The sequence below is a fragment of the Entelurus aequoreus genome, linkage group LG26 (genome assembly GCF_033978785.1).
Source record: "Entelurus aequoreus isolate RoL-2023_Sb linkage group LG26, RoL_Eaeq_v1.1, whole genome shotgun sequence".
Classification (NCBI taxonomy): domain Eukaryota; kingdom Metazoa; phylum Chordata; class Actinopteri; order Syngnathiformes; family Syngnathidae; genus Entelurus; species Entelurus aequoreus.
This window is the reverse complement of record NC_084756.1, coordinates 11,472,924-11,490,506: the sequence shown is the minus strand read 5'-3', so window position 1 is coordinate 11,490,506 and position 17,583 is coordinate 11,472,924. Positions and strand designations below refer to the sequence as shown.

Here is a 17,583-nt window from a genome sequence, read left to right as displayed (position 1 = left end):
AGCTAGCTTGAATGTGAAGTAATAAAACAAAATAATTAGTGCTTTGTACTGTCATGTCTGCTCATGTTTTTGTTTTGGCCATGTGTTCGTTTTTTGGACTCTTTTTAGTTCCTGGTTTCACTTCCTTGTTTTGTTTGGTTTCCATGGTCACCCATTAGTTTTCACCTGTCATGTCACGCACCTGTTTCACGTTTAGACTCACACACACTTGTCACCAATCAGGTCACTGTTATTTAAAGCCTGTCTCTTTCTGTTGGTCTTCTTGGCGACATCACCTTCTCTGCACATTCACACTCCTGCCACTCTGTTCACGCTCATGATCCATGCTGCTCTTTTTCATGCTTTTTCCTCATGCCATGTAAGTTTTGTTTAATAGTTTTTGTGCCCTTGTGCAAGTCTTTTGTTTTGTATAGCCAAGTTTTCTACCTCCACCGTGAGCGCCTTTTGTTTATTCCTTTTTTATTGTTAAATAAACATGTATTTAAATTCACGCCTCGCACGCGCCAATTTTCCGTTGCCTTCTGGGAGAACCAACCACGCCAGGGACCAAGTCCTGACAGTATGTCGCCAACAGAAAAATTCTCCCGCACAAAAATTGGACGTTTTTGACGAGGCTTCTTGGGCGGTCCTGCGCGCGATGGAGGAGGAAACTCTGCGCTACTCCTCCATGGAGCACAGAGACATGATGTGGGGGCCAGATGGAAGACTGGTGCCATTGTGCTCCATTTGGTCCGAGGAATACGTTGGCACGTCGCCCCAGCCGCGGAAGCATCGCCCAAGATGGAGGACTTCCGCAAAGAGAGGACGCCTCACTCCCGCAAGCTCCTCCCCCTCCGGGCGGAAGCAAGCAGTAGGCAGCCCAGCTTCGCCCTGATGACTTCAGAGACCAGGATTTTTTTTTCAAGACTTTTTCTTTTGATCACTCCCCTCCAGCAAAAGACTCTAAACCCATAAACATGATACAACACTATCAGAACATGCTTTTGGACATTAGAGCAAGTCAATCCAAGCCACCCAAATTCCATGCCCCGCCCCCCAGGACTCAAGCCACGCCCAAGTCACAAACATTTTTTTTCTCTCCCAATCAATCCCAGGTGGGGAAGAATAAAATACTTTTTGGACAATTAAAAGGGCAGGATTCTGCCCCCCTCCTGACCTCTCTCCACCCACCCCAAAAGACGGTTCCGGAGCGCGTCTGGGATCCGCTCCTTGAGGGGGGGATTAGGGCTGGGAACTGTTCAGGTGGGGCAGTTCTTCGGTCTGCCAAGCCACAGCCTCCAGCACGGCCGCCACCACCAGTCTTTCGGCCTGCTAAGCCGCAACCTCCGGTTCGGCCACCACCACCGGTATTTCCACGCTGCCAAGCTCCAGTTGCTGCACCACGCCAAGCTCCAGTTGCTGCACCACGCTGCCAAGCTCCAGTTGCTGCACCACACTGCCAAGCTCCAGTTGCTGCACCACGCTGCCAAGCTCCAGTTGCTGCACCACGGCGGGCACCCGTCGCAGCACCACGGCTGGCACCCGTCGCAGCACCAGCTCCACCACGCCAAGACCCACCACGCCGAGCTCCCGTACCAGCTCCACAACGGCAAGCTCCGGTACCAGCTCCACGACGGCAAGTGCCGCCAGTCGCAGCTTCACGACGCCAAGTGCCGCCAGTCGCAGCTTCACGACGCCAAGTGCCGCCAGTCGCAGCTTCACGACGCCAAGTGCCGCCAGTCGCAGCTCCACGACACCAAGACCCCTCAAGCCAAGACCAAGACCCCCCACGCCAAGACCAGGTCCAAGACACACCATGCCAAAACCAAGTCCAAGACACACCATGCCAAGACCAAGTCCAAGACACACCATGTCAAGACCAAGTCCAAGACACACCATGCCAAGACCAAGTCCAAGACACACCATGCCAAGACCAAGTCCAAGACCAACTATGCCAAGACCAAGTCCAAGACCAAGACCAACCATGCCAAGATCAAGACCAACCATGGCCACGACAAGCTTCGCCACGCCAAGACGCGCCACGCCAAGCTTCGCCGCCTGACCCGCCACGCCAGGCTTCGCCGCCTGACGCGCCACGCCAAGCTTCGCCGCCTGCCACGATGACGACGCATCCACCTCCTAGTCAACCACGGATGTGGCCATACCATGGGCGTCCGCCACGCCAGGTTCGCCGACCTCCTCGTCGGCCACGAATGTGGCCATTCCCAGGTCGCCCACCTCGTCTGGTACAGCGGCGCTCCACGTGTCGCCGCCACCTAACTCTGCCCCGGTGGATATGGGGACACGGGGTCTGGCGACCCACCGCCATGTCCCCCTCCCACCCTCCCATGACCCTTGATCCTGGTTTTTGGACATCTGGGATCTGTCCGTAAGGGGGGGGGGTTCTGTCGTGTCTGTTCATGTTTTTGTTTTGGCCATGTGTTCGTTTTTTGGACTCTTTTTAGTTCCTGGTTTCACTTCCTTGTTTTGTTTGGTTTCCATGGTCACCCATTAGTTTTCACCTGTCATGTCACGCACCTGTTTCACGTTTAGACTCACACACACCTGTCACCAATCAGGTCACTGTTATTTAAAGCCTGTCTCTTTCTGTTGGTCTTCCTGGCGACATCACCTTCTCTGCACATTCACACTCCTGCCACTCTGTTCACGCTCATGATCCATGCTGCTCTTTTTCATGCTTTTTCCTCATGCCAAGTAAGTTTTGTTTAATAGTTTTTGTGCCCTTGTGCAAGTCTTTTGTTTTGTATAGCCAAGTTTTCTACCTCCACCGTGAGCGCCTTTTGTTTATTCCTTTTTTATTGTTAAATAAACATGTTTTTAAATTCACGCCTCGCACGCGCCAATTTTCCGTTGCCTTCTGGGAGAACCAACCACCCCAGGGACCAAGTCCTGACATGTACCTTTTAACTGAAATTCATCCATCCACCCATTTTCTACCGCTTGTCCCTTTTGGAGTCACGGGGGGGCTGGAGCCTATCTGAGCTGCATTCGGGCGGAAGGCAGAGTACACCCTGGACAAGTCGCCACCTCATCGCAGGGCCAACACAGATAGACAAACAACATTCACACTCACATTCACACACTACGGACTATTTAGTGTTGCCAATAAAGTCATTTTACTTTAAAATAAAAGTGCCACTTCAGCTTTTTCTTATGTTACACTTTCCATCTCTGCGCAGAAATCATTGCCAATGTGTTTTGTAACGCCCTTATTACATGTAGGGTTGTAAAAATATGTTGGTACAGGTATCAAAATGTATTTAGAAACTTTACGATACTTTTCAAAATAAAGAGGACCACAAAAAATATTATTTTGGCTTTGTTTTTATGCTAACAGATCATCCTGTGCAGTGTAGCGTTGCACACACCCAAGTTCAAACCAGCAACCACACAACCCCGCTGACCCATAATCAAAAACGCTAGTTAATTGGCTAAAGGCTCAACATTAGCTGGCATCCTTAACACTAAAGAGACGAGACACTAACAAGCGACGAGAATGAGCGGCCTCAGTCTATGGTAAGGAGCTATTTTATCTTATTTAAGGGCTGCAGCACAGTGAAGACTGTAAGGCATAGTTACAGGGTATGCTAAAATTACCATGTTTGGCAATCCTAGCTGTGTATCTCTAATTGTTCTACTGACTAATCAGCCGAATCAAAGAGGTTTATGTTACATTTAAAAGGATCACTACAGCCATGTCAACCTAAGTAGGTATCGTGCAGTTGAAAAGTAACGTGACTTAAGCAGATGCAAACAACACCAAAGGAGGAAAACAAATATTTATTTTTGTTTTTATTTTTCCAGAGTAAATAGACACATTGTGTCTAAGAGGAGACTTAGGGCAGCAAGAAAAGGGACCGATGCAGCAATGCAGACGGTGTGGTGTATATACCACAATATCCATACTTAAGGGACAGCAATAGGTTAAGCTCGCGCCAGTATTTGTGTTTATTTTTTGTCAATTAAAGCAGCGTAACCTCATAAGATACAATGACCACAAGCAGTTGTTGACGTCAACCAACAGATGTAAGATTCATCTCAAGCCAAACAAGTACTTTGCAGTGAAAGAAGAGCATAACTAACCATCTAACCATCAAACCGGTTTCTTTGGTTTAACACTAGGGGTGGGCTCAATCAACCTTTTGCAATATAATTTAAATGTGTTTGTTATCTGAACAACACAAACAATATAAATTCCTTATAGCATGTCAGAGATTATAATTAAATTATCCACTGCTCCACAGAAATGGGTGGGTGTGTATTGGGAAGTGGGGTGTGTGTAGAAAATAGAGGTCACAGCAATAATAACACCGCAGAAAATAAGTAATTGCATGCTGTGTGTTTTGAGCTTGGGGCGGGAAGTAAAGGGATGAGATTCAGAATGTCTGACAGCAAGTTAATTTAATAAACACTTGCATCTGCTGAAAATGTTGTATATGAGAGACATTTTTTTGTGGTCTGAATGCATAAATGTAGTGACAAAACAGTGTGATGAGTGAGCGCAAAGATGCACCAGACAGATGTGCATGGCACTTTTCTTTAAAATCCATTCAATCACTTACACAGAAACATTCATGCCCAAAGCAATATAAGCACATCTGATGAATAATTTAGTGCCCATTATGTAGAACTTAGTTGATCAAAATATAATATTAAATGGGACTTAAGATGAATGTTGTCTTTACTGACATACTGATGTTGGATACTAGTGTTAAACAATGCCAGTATGTTAAATCATAAGGTTCATGCATTTTGGTGTGAGTTAGCACGCTGTTTTGGATGCCTCCGTTTGTGGGGTTTTGCAGGCTGGCTACGTCGTGAAGTTGGAGCGAGGTGGAAGCACTTAATTAGACATTAAGTCAAGCTCTCAGCCAGAGGCGGCTGGATAAATTCCCTTCTGCTTTAAGCTATGAAGAAACACAAATTAGTATTAAAAATAGTATTACTTTCAGGTAATCTTGTCATCTGCTCGATCTGAGAGTGTATTGGTACCTATTAGTGTTACCGATACCAATATTTTGGTGCCGGTACCAAAATTATTTCGATACTTTTCGAAATAAAGGGTACCACAAAAAATTGCATTATTGGCTTTATTTTAACAAAAAATCTTACGGTACATTAAATATATGTTTCTTATTGCAAGTGTGTTCTTAAATAAAATAGTGAACATACTAGACAACTTGTCTTTTAGTAGTAAGTAAACGAACAAAGACTCCTAATTAGTCTGCTGACGTATGCAGTAACATATTGTGTCATTTGTCATTCTATTATTTTATCAACATTATTAAAGACAAGTGGAAGAAAATGGAAATATTAATCTACTTGTTCATTTACTGTTAATATTTGCTTACTTTCTGTTTTAACATATCCATTTACATTTCTGTTAAAATGTAATAATCACTTATTCTTCTGCTGTTTGATACTTTACATTAGTTTTGGATGATACCACTCATTTAGGTATCGATACGATAACAAGTCGTTACAGGATCATACATTGGTCATATTCAAAGTGCTCATGTGTCCAAGGACATATTCCCTGAGTTTATTAACATAATATAAATTTTAAAAAAACCTAAAGATGTTGTGATGCCAAAAAATCTACGTAATCATAGTAGTATTGACTATATACGCTACTGTATTTTGTATAACTACAAAGGATGTTAGATGTAGATCCACCAATGGCGTTTGTTTACATTTTGACGCCGGTGTGTAGTGAAGCATGTTTAGCTATTCCTCGTCCTCCAGTGATAATGAAACGTGTAAGAAACATACTTTATTTGTCACCATGGAGGCCGGGATTAGTGATTTAGAAGTAGCTAAAACACTGCCGACTGGGGATGGACTTTAGCCATGTCTTAAAGCACCTCTTCCTGAGGGCGTTTCAGTGTTATAACTTCACCTTTATCGTTAGTTTTTAAGCAAAAATGTGTCCGTTCTCCCTTGTCTGTCTACACACTGTGTCTGTTTGTAAGTACTCCGTGTGTGTGCACTGCAGAACATGCTCGTCTGCTCGTAAACTAGCAATGACACGAAGTGACGACGACGGGGGCGATTATGATTATGATTCATTAGTATCGCAGTACTATACTAATACCGGTATACCGTACAACCCTAGTACCTATTGTGACCGGGTGAATCTATACATCTACCGGTATATGTTAGGGGAAAAAAAGCGGTGACGACTTCGAGATACAGGTGAAACTAAGAATTAGAATAACGTGCAAAAGTGTGTTTATGTTAGTAATTCAACTTTAAATGTGAAACTAATATGTGAATAGCCTTTATAATATTGTTGATGATCATGGCTTACTAGGGATGTCCCGATCCAGGTTTTTGGACTTCCGATCCGATACTGACCGATACCGATACTGACAGATACTGGCCTATCCGAGCATGTATTAAAGTTTACAGTTATTTAGCCTACTTAGTTGTCAGAATCATGTTGAAAAGGGTTTTAGTACTCTTGATAACAACTAGCCAGCTGAATTAGGGGAGTTTGAATAATACACAATGGTTGGTAACAAGAAACTGACCTGTTTATTCAAGGATGAACACAAAAATAGACAAAATTATACATGACAAACAGAAATGGCATCATTGAACTAGGGCTGGGCGATATGGCCTTTTTTTAATATTGCAATATTTAAAGGCCATATTGCGATACACAATATATATCTCGATATTTTGCCTTAGCCTTGAATGAACACTTGATGCATATAATCACAGCAGTATGATGATTCTATGTGTTTTGATTGATTGCTTGATTGAGACTTTTATTAGTAGGTTGCCCAGTGAAGTACATATTCCGTACAATTGACCACTAAATGGTAACACCCGAATAAGTTTTTCAACTTGTTTAAGTCGGGGTCCACTTAAATTGATTCATGATACAGATATATACTATCAGATATATACTATCATCATAATACAGTCATCACACAAGATAATCACATTGAATTATTTACATTATTTATAATCCGGGGTGTGGAGGGGGGCGCCGGATGCAAGTGTCAAAAAGACAGCCAAAAGAGTTTGATATGAGAATAAATCTAAAGTTAAAATATAGGGTAGAAATGCACCCATTTGCAGGAAATGTAATCTTGATTTTCAAAATTTTCTGTCAAGGCTTGCATGTCTACATTAAAACATTCTTCTTCATGCTGCATTAATATATGCTACTTTTAAAATTTCAAGCAAAAAAGGAAATCACAACTAAAAAAATCACTAATTTTTTCATACGGTGTTGATGTGGAAATTTTTGCCTCTGCATTTTGATGGTGTGGGCGTGTGGCACCGAATGGAGATAAGCGTCTCGACAGATGTTACAATATTTGAACAATGATGACGAAAACTGTTTTCTCTGTCGTGTCCGTGTGTCGAAAATTGTTATGCGCTTATTTTTTTATTTTATTTTGTGCGTGGCATATAATTGCTATGCGCAGAGGACGCTTGAGCAGTGCGCAATTGCACAGGCGCGCACCTTAGAGGGAACGTTGCTCGCACGGCTGCGCTAGCATTACAGCTAACGTTAGCCATGCTGCTACCTCTCTGCTCGGGGAGGGCGTATACGTATGTGACGTATGACGTGACAGTATGTGACGTGTGTAAGAAAGTGTGCTTGCTGTCTGTGAGAGGGAGACACAGAAAAGAGTGAGAAGAGCCTGTCGTGTAATGCCAGCAGCGAAAAGCAACTGCGTGAGAATCCACAGACCTGTGGATGTGTTGAAGGTGTGCTGGAAAATGCGGAACGGAAATTAGGGCGCAGCAGAAAAGTGGAATGTATTATTTAAATCGGTGCGTTGGAAAACACGGACCGGAGTTTTTTTTAAACTGGATCCGGATCGGCATTTTCCCATGCCTTGCCGATACGCATTTCTTGGCAAACATCGGCGGCCGATCCGATCCAAATATCGGATCGGGACATCCCTATGGCTTACAGTTAAAAAAAAAAAACAATTCCGGAAATTCTCAATTCAAAGTTTTAAGATGTAACACATCATCAAAATTATATCAAATGAAGGCTTGGAATATCTTGAAATGCATGCCATGAGCCTATGTCATATATTACCTTCACACCAATTTGTCAATTGTTTCAACTGTATATATTTAAACAGGGTATATTTTCAAAAGATAAATTATGATACTTTTGGAGAGGGTGGTGTGTGGTTTCATTTACAATCTAGGAACGCCTCAACATATTTGTTTCTCAGATTTGGTCTGTATGGTCCGCTGCGGTCAGTTGTAATACGCGTTTCCTCCACGTGTGTCAGTAAAAACAATATTAAACAAAGAGAAGAAGTCTCAATCCAAAGTCATAGAGAAGTTTCATATTATGACTTTTTTTCTTTTTTTTTTACATGTAAAACACTTCCTTGCGGTCTACGTAACATATTATGGTGGTTCTTTGGTCAAAATGTTGCATAGATTATGTTTTACAGATCATCTTCAAGCCACTTTCTGACAGTCGCTTCAGGATGCTGTTCTTATTTACGTAGCCCCACTTCGACTGAGTCTTCTTCCCGCCATCTTTGTTGTAGTATTTAGCGCTTCTGTAGCGAGTCTACAGACAGATAAGTTAGAACTATACGCTAATTTGCATTAGGAATGGCAACAGTGTAGGATGCATGTGCATGTACGAGCCAGTCTGCCCCACAACACGAGGATAAAGAAATAGAAGGAACTTATTGACTACAACGTTGAACTACAACAAAGGACTCGCGCAAAGCTCTTCGGCAAACTGCTACCATACTGAATATGGAGATATCCGCTGATGTCACCAATGGGAAACGCATCAATTGTGCAAATGCCGAACCGCAGTATGAAGGAAGGAAAGATTATTTTATAAATATCTCTGCCATACCGCCACGTTTTGATTTAAAATGTTCATACTTATGCAGATTCCAAATAAACAAAAACAGGTACCAATAGGTAAGAAACATTGGTTTTGCATAATAGGTCCCCTTTGTGCGTAAAAATTATGACTAAAGTGGTAAAGGTGTATTTTTATTTGTGCTTAAATACTTACTTTTTTAAAGAAACATATATTCTTATAATTTATTATTAACCTAGTTTATTGTAGCACTGCGTTATTGTATGTCAATTTATATTTCATCAGTTTATATGAGCCCCTCTTTTGAAGTATATTTGATCAGGGTTTTTTGTGTTTAGCCTGACCTAAGCCTTAATAATAATATTTGTGATTTACAAATGGTTTCATATCATTCGACAACATGTATCCTGTTAAACTCTAAGTAGGTTAGATATCCTTGTTGAATACAATTAAAATCAAGAGTAAGAAAAATTCAGTGTTAATATTTGAGTGGACCCCGGGCCCTCTGTAGTGGAAAAGTTGGGCCCTGAGGTCAAAAAGGTTAAGAGCCTCTGATCTAGACCACAAGGAAGTGTTTTAAAATGTCAAATAAAGTAATCGTATAATATTTAACTGTATATTAACTAGAAATTGAGTTATTTTTGTATTTCACTACTTGGCACCAAAGAGCAAATATTGGTGTGAAACCTTAATTTTGAAGTAAAAAAACAAAAGTTGTTGCAAATACTAAAATAAAATGCATCACATGATGGTGAAAAGTACAGTAATTAAAGTGAGCAAAAATGCTGACATTATAAACTTTAGTACCATGGGATGGGGTGTTATGCAGCTAGTGTACTAATAAGTCACACCACTTTTATTTGTTGACAAGCTCATGTTTCTTTTGTTATAGATTGTGTATTTTATTAGGAATAGAAAAGTAAAATAATACTTTGGGCTCTGGTGTCTTTTCTCTTTAAATCTTTAAAAACATCACACACCTACTAACTAAATAGATTGTTCCCTAAGGCACTATTTGCATTTATTTGCACAGAGTGACTGCTGAACCATACAATAGCATTTATTCATTAATATATTCAATCATTGCCACACCTTTGGAAAACACTTCACTCTTTCCACCTGCTTTTAAGTGGTCACCTCAGCAAGGTTGAGGACAAAGGCTATTGCAGCCATTTCTAAGGGCCTGTCCCCACTGAACTGTTTCTAGGTAGAAACGGTGAAGATTTGTACCGTTTCAGCCTTTCATCCCCATGCAAACAGAGTTTTTAGTGGTCTGAAACTAAACTTTTTCAAAACTGGTGCCAGAGCGGGAAGGTCTGAAAACTCCGGCATTGTCGTTTCAATGGGGCGAAGGAAGCCGGCAGAGTACGCGAGAATGATGACATCGCCCCCACCCCCCAACAGGGAGAAGGCACACTCAACAGCTGTCAACAACAAAGCTGTGATTGTGATGTACAGTAGTTAATACTATATGGCAACAAAACCGTGTCATCATCTAGAACTATACATGCAGTACACACACATACACAGTAATAACACACACATCATATTCTGTTAAATACAACCCTGTCAAGCTTGGACCACCAGAACAATGAGTGCTTGGTTGTCTCCTTTACTACTGTACACTACTGCTAAAACCAGTGTTTACTAGATATGTCCGATAATGGCTTTTTTGCCGATATCCGATATTGTCCAACTCTTAATTACCGATTCCGATATCAACCGATACTGATATATACAGTCGTGGAATTAACACATTATTATGCCTAATTTTGTTGCGATGCCCCGCTGGATGCATTAAACAATGTAACTTTACCATGAATTAATTAACGTGGACCCCAACTTAAACAAGTTGAAAAACGTATTCGGGTGTTACCATTTAGTGGTCATTTGTACGGAATATGTACTATACTGTGCAATCTACTAATAGAAGTTTCAGTCAAACAATTTAAAAGAAGGTTTTCCAAAACAAGAGAACAACTTCAACTCCAGTTATGGAAAAAAGTGCCAACATGGCACTGCCATATTTATTATTGAAGTCACAAAGTGCATTATTTTTTTTAACATACCTCAAAACAGCTTGGAATTTGGGACATGCTCTCCCTGAGATAATCCTGATACCCACTACAACTATGGGAAATACTATACTTTGACTTTCACAAAGTGCATTATTTTTTTTAAACATGCCTCAAAACAACAGCTACAAAAACAATGAAGTATACCAGAGCATACTTGCCAACCTTGAGACCTCCGAATTCGGGAGATGGGAGATGGGGGGTTAGGGGGGGGTGTATATTGCAGAGTACCGGAAGAGTTAGTGCTGCAAAGGGTTCTGGGCATTTGTTCTGTTGTGTTTATGTTGTGTTACGGTGCGGATGATCTCCCAAAATGTGTTTGTCATTCTTGTTTGGTGTGGGTTCACAGTGTGGCGCATATTTGTAACAGTGTTAAAGTTGTTTATACCTCACCCTCAGTGTGACCTGTATGGCTTATGCATAAAGCCGTAGATATTAAGTGACTGGGCTGGCACGTAAAGGCAGTGCCTTTAAGGTTTATTGGCGCGCTGTACTTCTCCCTACGTCCGTGTACACAGCAGCGTTTTTTTTTAAATTTTACTTTTTGAAATCGATACCGATAATCTTGAAACCAATACCGATAATTTCCGATATTACATTTCAAAGCATTTATCAGCCGATAATATCGGACTGCCGATATTATCGGACATCCCTAGTGTTTATCGGTATATATACTGTACTTTTATGTACTAGTGACGTTTAATATTGTAACTTTTGTGTGGGATGAGAACAAGATGTTGGTTATTTGTGTGCGTGTGTGGAGTAAACATTAAATACATAAATTCACAAAAAGTGTAGTTTTTGTTAGACCACAGATATAGATTTAAGTTACATTAAGTGTCATGTTTAAAAAAATAAAAAATAAAAATTTAAAAAAGAAATTACACCATGGGAGTCAGTGGCGCCACCATGCGTCATTCATTGCAATTGCAGAAAGGTAAAAATTGTTGAAAATGTGGCAATAATCAACCCAATTTTATTTTAATCTACCCCTTGTTCATTCTTAAGATTTTTGTTCCCTTTTACTCCTGGGTAAACTATTTTTTATACAAAACATTAATAAAACATTCAAATATGACAGAACATGACGTAGCAAAAGCTCTGTCATAAAAATTGCCTTCCGGTACCGATTGTGTAGTGACAGCGCGCATCTGCCATCATTACTTTTTGTTGTGACGTGTGACCGGAGAATACAACTTTATGCGTGTGTGCAGTTTCTTCTTCTATAGTTTTGGTGGTACCGGTGGATTTGTTTGCTTACAGCGCCACTTATGGTGAGGCACTGTATTACATCATTCTCACCAAGGAAACGTACAGTCGTGGTCAAAAGTTGACCTACACTTGTAAAAAACATGTCATGGCTGTCTTGAGTTTCCAATCATTTCTACAACTCTTATTTTTTTGTGATCGAGTGATTGGAGCACATACTTGTTGGTCACAAGAAACATTCATGAAGTTTGGTTCTTTTATGAATTTATTATGAGTCTACTGAAAATGTGATCAAATCTGCTGGGTCAAAAGTATACATACAGCAATGTTAATATTTGCTTACATGTCCCTTGGCAAGTTTCACTGCAATAAGACGCTTTTGGTAGCCATCCACAAGCTTCTGGCAAGCTTCTGCTTGAATTTTTGACCAGCTAAATAAGTTGGTTTTCTGACATGGACTTGTTTCTTCAGCATTGTCCACACGTTTAAGTGAGGACTTTGGGAAGGCCATTCTAAAAACCTTAATTCTAGCCTGACTTAGCCATTCCTTTACCACTTTTGACGTGTGTTTGGGGTCATTGTCCTGTTGGAACACCCAACTGCGCCCAAGACCCAACCTCCGGGCTGATGATGTTAGGTTGTCCTGAAGAATTTGGAGGTAATCCTCCTTTTCCATTGTCCCATTTACTCTCTGTAAAGCACCAGTTCCATTGGCAGCAAAACAGGCCCAGAGCATTATACTACCACCACTATGCTTGACGGTAGGCATGGTGTTCCTGGGATTAAAGGCCTCACCTTTTTTCCTCTAAACATATTGCTGGGTATTGTGGCCAAACAGCTCAATTTTTGTTTCATTCGACATCACATGGACAAAGATAAGACCTTCTGGAGGAAAGTTCTGTGGTCAGATGAAACAAAAAATGAGCTGTTTGGCCAAAATATGTACAAGCATGTGCTCCAATCACAAAAAAATAAGAGTTGTATAAATTATTGGAAACTCAAGACAGCCATGACATTATGTTCTTTACAAGTGTATGTAAACTTTTGACCACGACTGTATCTGCCAGGGTGTGATTCACTATTGATAGGACACAGTGGGGACGCAATTATGTTTTTAACCCAAAACAAAAACGAAACAAAAAACGCCCTTTCAGGGACATGCCTTAAAAAGGACAAATTGAGGCCAGCGAGGTAAAAAAGCAAGGAAGACAGCCCGCTTTCAGGCTGCTCCACTGTGCACGGCCATCTGACAAGCACTTATGTTGACATAAACGTGTGCCAATGCGTGTCCATTCAGCGGTACAGTGTCATTTGGCGTAGCTGCTACGACAGCAAAAGCGTTCACAAATGATCGCACAGCAACCACAGTTCTCTCTTACAAAAAGACAAGCAATTGAATATGACAACAAGCAGCAGCTTGCACAGAAAAGACAGGCATTTACAAAGCGTGCAGCATTCTGGGATTTGGAGCGACGAGTCAACAGCTACAAAGCCCCGGTGGGGCCGCTGATGACGTTAATACCGCTGCTTTGTGAACGGGCTGGCCTGGTAAACATTCCCCCTCCAGGACGACAGGAGCCAGACATGATAGGCGTTAATCACTTGACACGTTCACGCCAAAGCTTAATCTTCGCTATTAAGCAGCAAGACTAAAGGATTAATATGATTTAACGAGCCTCTAATTTTTTTTAAACATTTATTAAATGCGCAAATTTGCAAAAAAATAATTTGCAAAAGATATTCCATTCTTAAATTGTAGATCCAGGTCAGGGTTGTGTTCAAACACTGTACAGTTTATACTAGGGATGCAGCGGCGCTGCATGGCACAATCCACCCTTATGGACCGTGATCCCGTGTGTACATGTGTGTGCGCAACAATGGGACAGGCACACTCGCAAAAAGTCAGGTTCCCCACAATGTGACGTCCAATCACTGCTGTGCCTTTTCTATGGCTTCAAAGAGTACAACGATTCTCACACATAGAAGACACACAATGTGTGTGTACAGACTCATCTGAAGAGAGGGATTCATTTTACGCTTGTGTGGCCTCTCTGCTAGGGCTGGATAATTAATCGCATTTGATTTTGTTTTTGGCTTTTCACGATCATAATAATAATTTTTTTTTTTTTAAAAGGATTAATGGGCCACACAGCGTGCATGCAAATTCCTGAGCTAGTAATTATGAAATGGAGGAGTGTGTTTTTGAGTGGAAACAAGACCACTTCCACCAGAGGTTCTGGATTTCACCATGTTTACTACTTGACACAACTCTAGTATAGTTAATTAATAATCACATCGCTCTTTAATTTTTGCGTATTTCCAGTATGACTGATCTGATACGATAGTCAGAGTGCAGAAGTGTTACTTCAGTGACGTCAAACTACGTAAATTATTCAAATATTCAAAATGGCTGACTAAATTTGTGGCATTTTGTGATGTTTAGACGGTATTTTCACATACTTTGTGTATTGTAAATACAATTGGATATGGTTTAATTGACACAACGAAATACAATTAAGCTTATAAAGTCAACTTGTTTTTCCACTTTACTGGTACTTAAAATGTTATTCATGACACAAAAAGCACACACTTTCTGGTGCCGGTTCCAGTACCAAAATATTGGTATCAGGACAACCCTAATGTAAATAAACTTTTACAAAATATTTCTGTGTAAATAACTAATTTCACAACGTTAGCATCTGCGGCTCATTGCCCGGTGCAGATAATATATAGAAAATATGTTTTATTTTAAAATGTAGTGGGTGCAGCTTATATATCGGTGCGCTCAATAGTCCAGAAAATACGGTAAATATTTTTGAATCACACCTTTTGTTTACTTTTGCTCTGGTTCAACCAACATCTACTAAAAAAGAGACACTTTTTGTTTAGATCATTTTTACTTACCTTGATATTATTATTAAACTTGTTTTTGTGTTGTTTATTTGTGTATTTGAAGCATTTAAGTCCCATCTTAAAACTCATTTGTATAATCTAGCCTTTAAATAGACCCCCCCTTTTTAGACCAGTTGATCTGCAGTTTCTTTTCTTCTCTCCTCTTCTCCCCTGTCCCTTGCGAGGGGGAGTTGCATAGGTCCGGTGGCCATGGATGAAGTGCTGGCTGTCCAGAGTCGGGACCCCGGGTGGACCACTAGCCTGTGCATCGGTTGGGGACATCTCTGCGCTGCTGACCCGTCTCCGCTCGGGATGGTTTCCTGTTGGCCCCGCTGTGGACTGGACTCTCGCTGATGTGTTGGATCCACTGTGGACTGGACTTTCACAATGTTATGTCAGACCCACTCGAGATCCATTGCTTTCGGTCTCCCCTAGAGGGGGGGGGGGGTTACCCACATATGCGGTCCTCTCCAAGGTTTCTCATAGTCATTCACCGACGTCCCACTGGGGTGAGTTTTTCCTTGCCCGTATGTGGGCTCTGTACCGAGGATGTCGTTGTGGCTTGTACAGCCCTTTGAGACACTTGTGATTTAGGGCTATATAAATAAACATTGATTGATTGATTGATGTTTGTTTACACAACCTCAAATTCAAACTGCACTTTGTATTTTCATTTAATACAAGCTACAGTATTAAAAATTAAAAAACTTAACTCTCTAGGTCAATACTTGCTGTTTACCAACCACTGGTGAGAAGCACTGATGTATACAAGTAATCAAAGTATTAGAAAGTGTTGCTTAGTAACTTGGAAGGTTTTATAGTATTCAGTACACCATTTTGTTTACTGCAAAATGCATTTTTTTTATTCAAAGCTAAATAACAAAAATAATTTTGAGTGGATACATTTTTGAGTGTTCTCTTCACACCCAAAAAAACACCCCGAAACAGAACTGAAGATCGTGGCCCAAACACTGAGGTACGGACCGTACCGTACGTTACCTGTACTGTTGCAACCCTCGTGTAAACTACAAGATGTTATACGTACAATATGCTGAGGGCAAATAAAAAATGAGCTGTGGGTCACTAATGGCCCCCAGGGTGCACTTTGAACACACCTCATTTAAGGGGATGTTTTTGTACACTCTGCTTTTGGTATGATTTTGTTTTCAACTAAAACTTGCCCTGATTCAGCCCTGGTTTTTGTATACCATCGCAGTTATTACACAGCCAAATATTGCGCATAACAAATTTGTTCGAATCAATCTGTATAATCGAGTGACCAAAGAATCCCACGCTTGGTGACTCTGTGCTTGTTTCTATCGCGTGGCTGAAAAAAGTTCAACACCACCCGATTTCACGATTAAATTAAAAACAGAACTTGTGGAAAAGAACAAACTTGGGTGTCCACGGAGCTCTCCCTCTCTGCTCATATCTTCAATAAAAGGTCAAAGTGGTGTTAACTGTTCATTTATATGTATTTCATTGTTTTCTACATGCAAAACTGTAATTATTCCCTATAAACTACATTTGGTGTTTATATTTTGGACGTCCAATGGATTAATTGGATTTACTTTATTTCTTATGGGAAAAATGTATTCAGTTTCTGCATGATCCGGTCTTGGTCTGACCTTTTGGAATGGATTACTAATACTGTTTCAAAATTAATATTTTAGTTATCTTTCTCGCCCTGAGATCGGTAGGTTGTGAGTTCAAACCCCGGCCGAGTCATACCAAAGACTATAAAAAATGGGACCCATTACCTCCCTGTTTGGCACTCAGCATCAAGGGTTGGAATTGGGGGTTAAATCACCAAAAATTATTCCCGGGCACGGCCACAGCTGCTGCTCACTGCTCCCCTCACCTCCCAGGGGGTGGAACAAGGGGATGGGTCAAATGCAGAGGACAAATTTCACCACACCTAGTGTGTGTGTGACAATCATTGGTACTTTAACTTAACTTTAACTTTAAATCTATTGTCAATAATTTTAGTCTAAGTGCTTGTGTCATGTCTTTTTACCTTGTCCAACTGTTTGAAGCCTAACTGAACATGAAAGGCAACCACATTTATTTTAAATGTCCTAATTTTAAAACTTAATAGCCTGGCCTACAGTTATGTAAATTCCGCCTGACCTTGTTTCAATGCATATCATTCTCCTTGGTGGATCTGAATGGTCTATGGCGGCGGTCTAATTAAAGAGACTTGTTCAATAGAGGGCGGTGCTGCCGAGATTACACCTCTGGAGCTCACATTCATTAAAATACACTATAACAAAGGGAGTTGAGTTATTCCGGATTATTTGCTGTAAATGGAAGCATCCGTCAATGAGGCAAGTGGACATGCAGCGTATTTTTCAGAAGTGATGGGAGGTACACAGGATGTCAGGGCTCAGGTGTTTCTGTTGAGATGTGCTTACATCCTTTTGTCTCTCTACACAACAATGACCGCTGCTTCCGCTAAAGGATCCTGCTCGTCCTACAAGGAAGTATTTCTGCACCTCCATGAGTTGTTGTCAAACGCTCCAGTAAGCAGTGAGTCAACTCCACACATATGGGAGACTGTGCAGCCCAGACCTGTCA

At 41.1% G+C, this 17,583-nt stretch overlaps 1 protein-coding gene across 1 annotated transcript in view; it reads right to left on the bottom strand.

Annotated features, from left to right (window-relative positions):
* Nucleotides 1-17,583, bottom strand: part of myg1 (myg1 exonuclease) — a 69,960-nt gene that overhangs the window by 11,800 nt on the left and 40,577 nt on the right. The window lies entirely within an intron of this gene.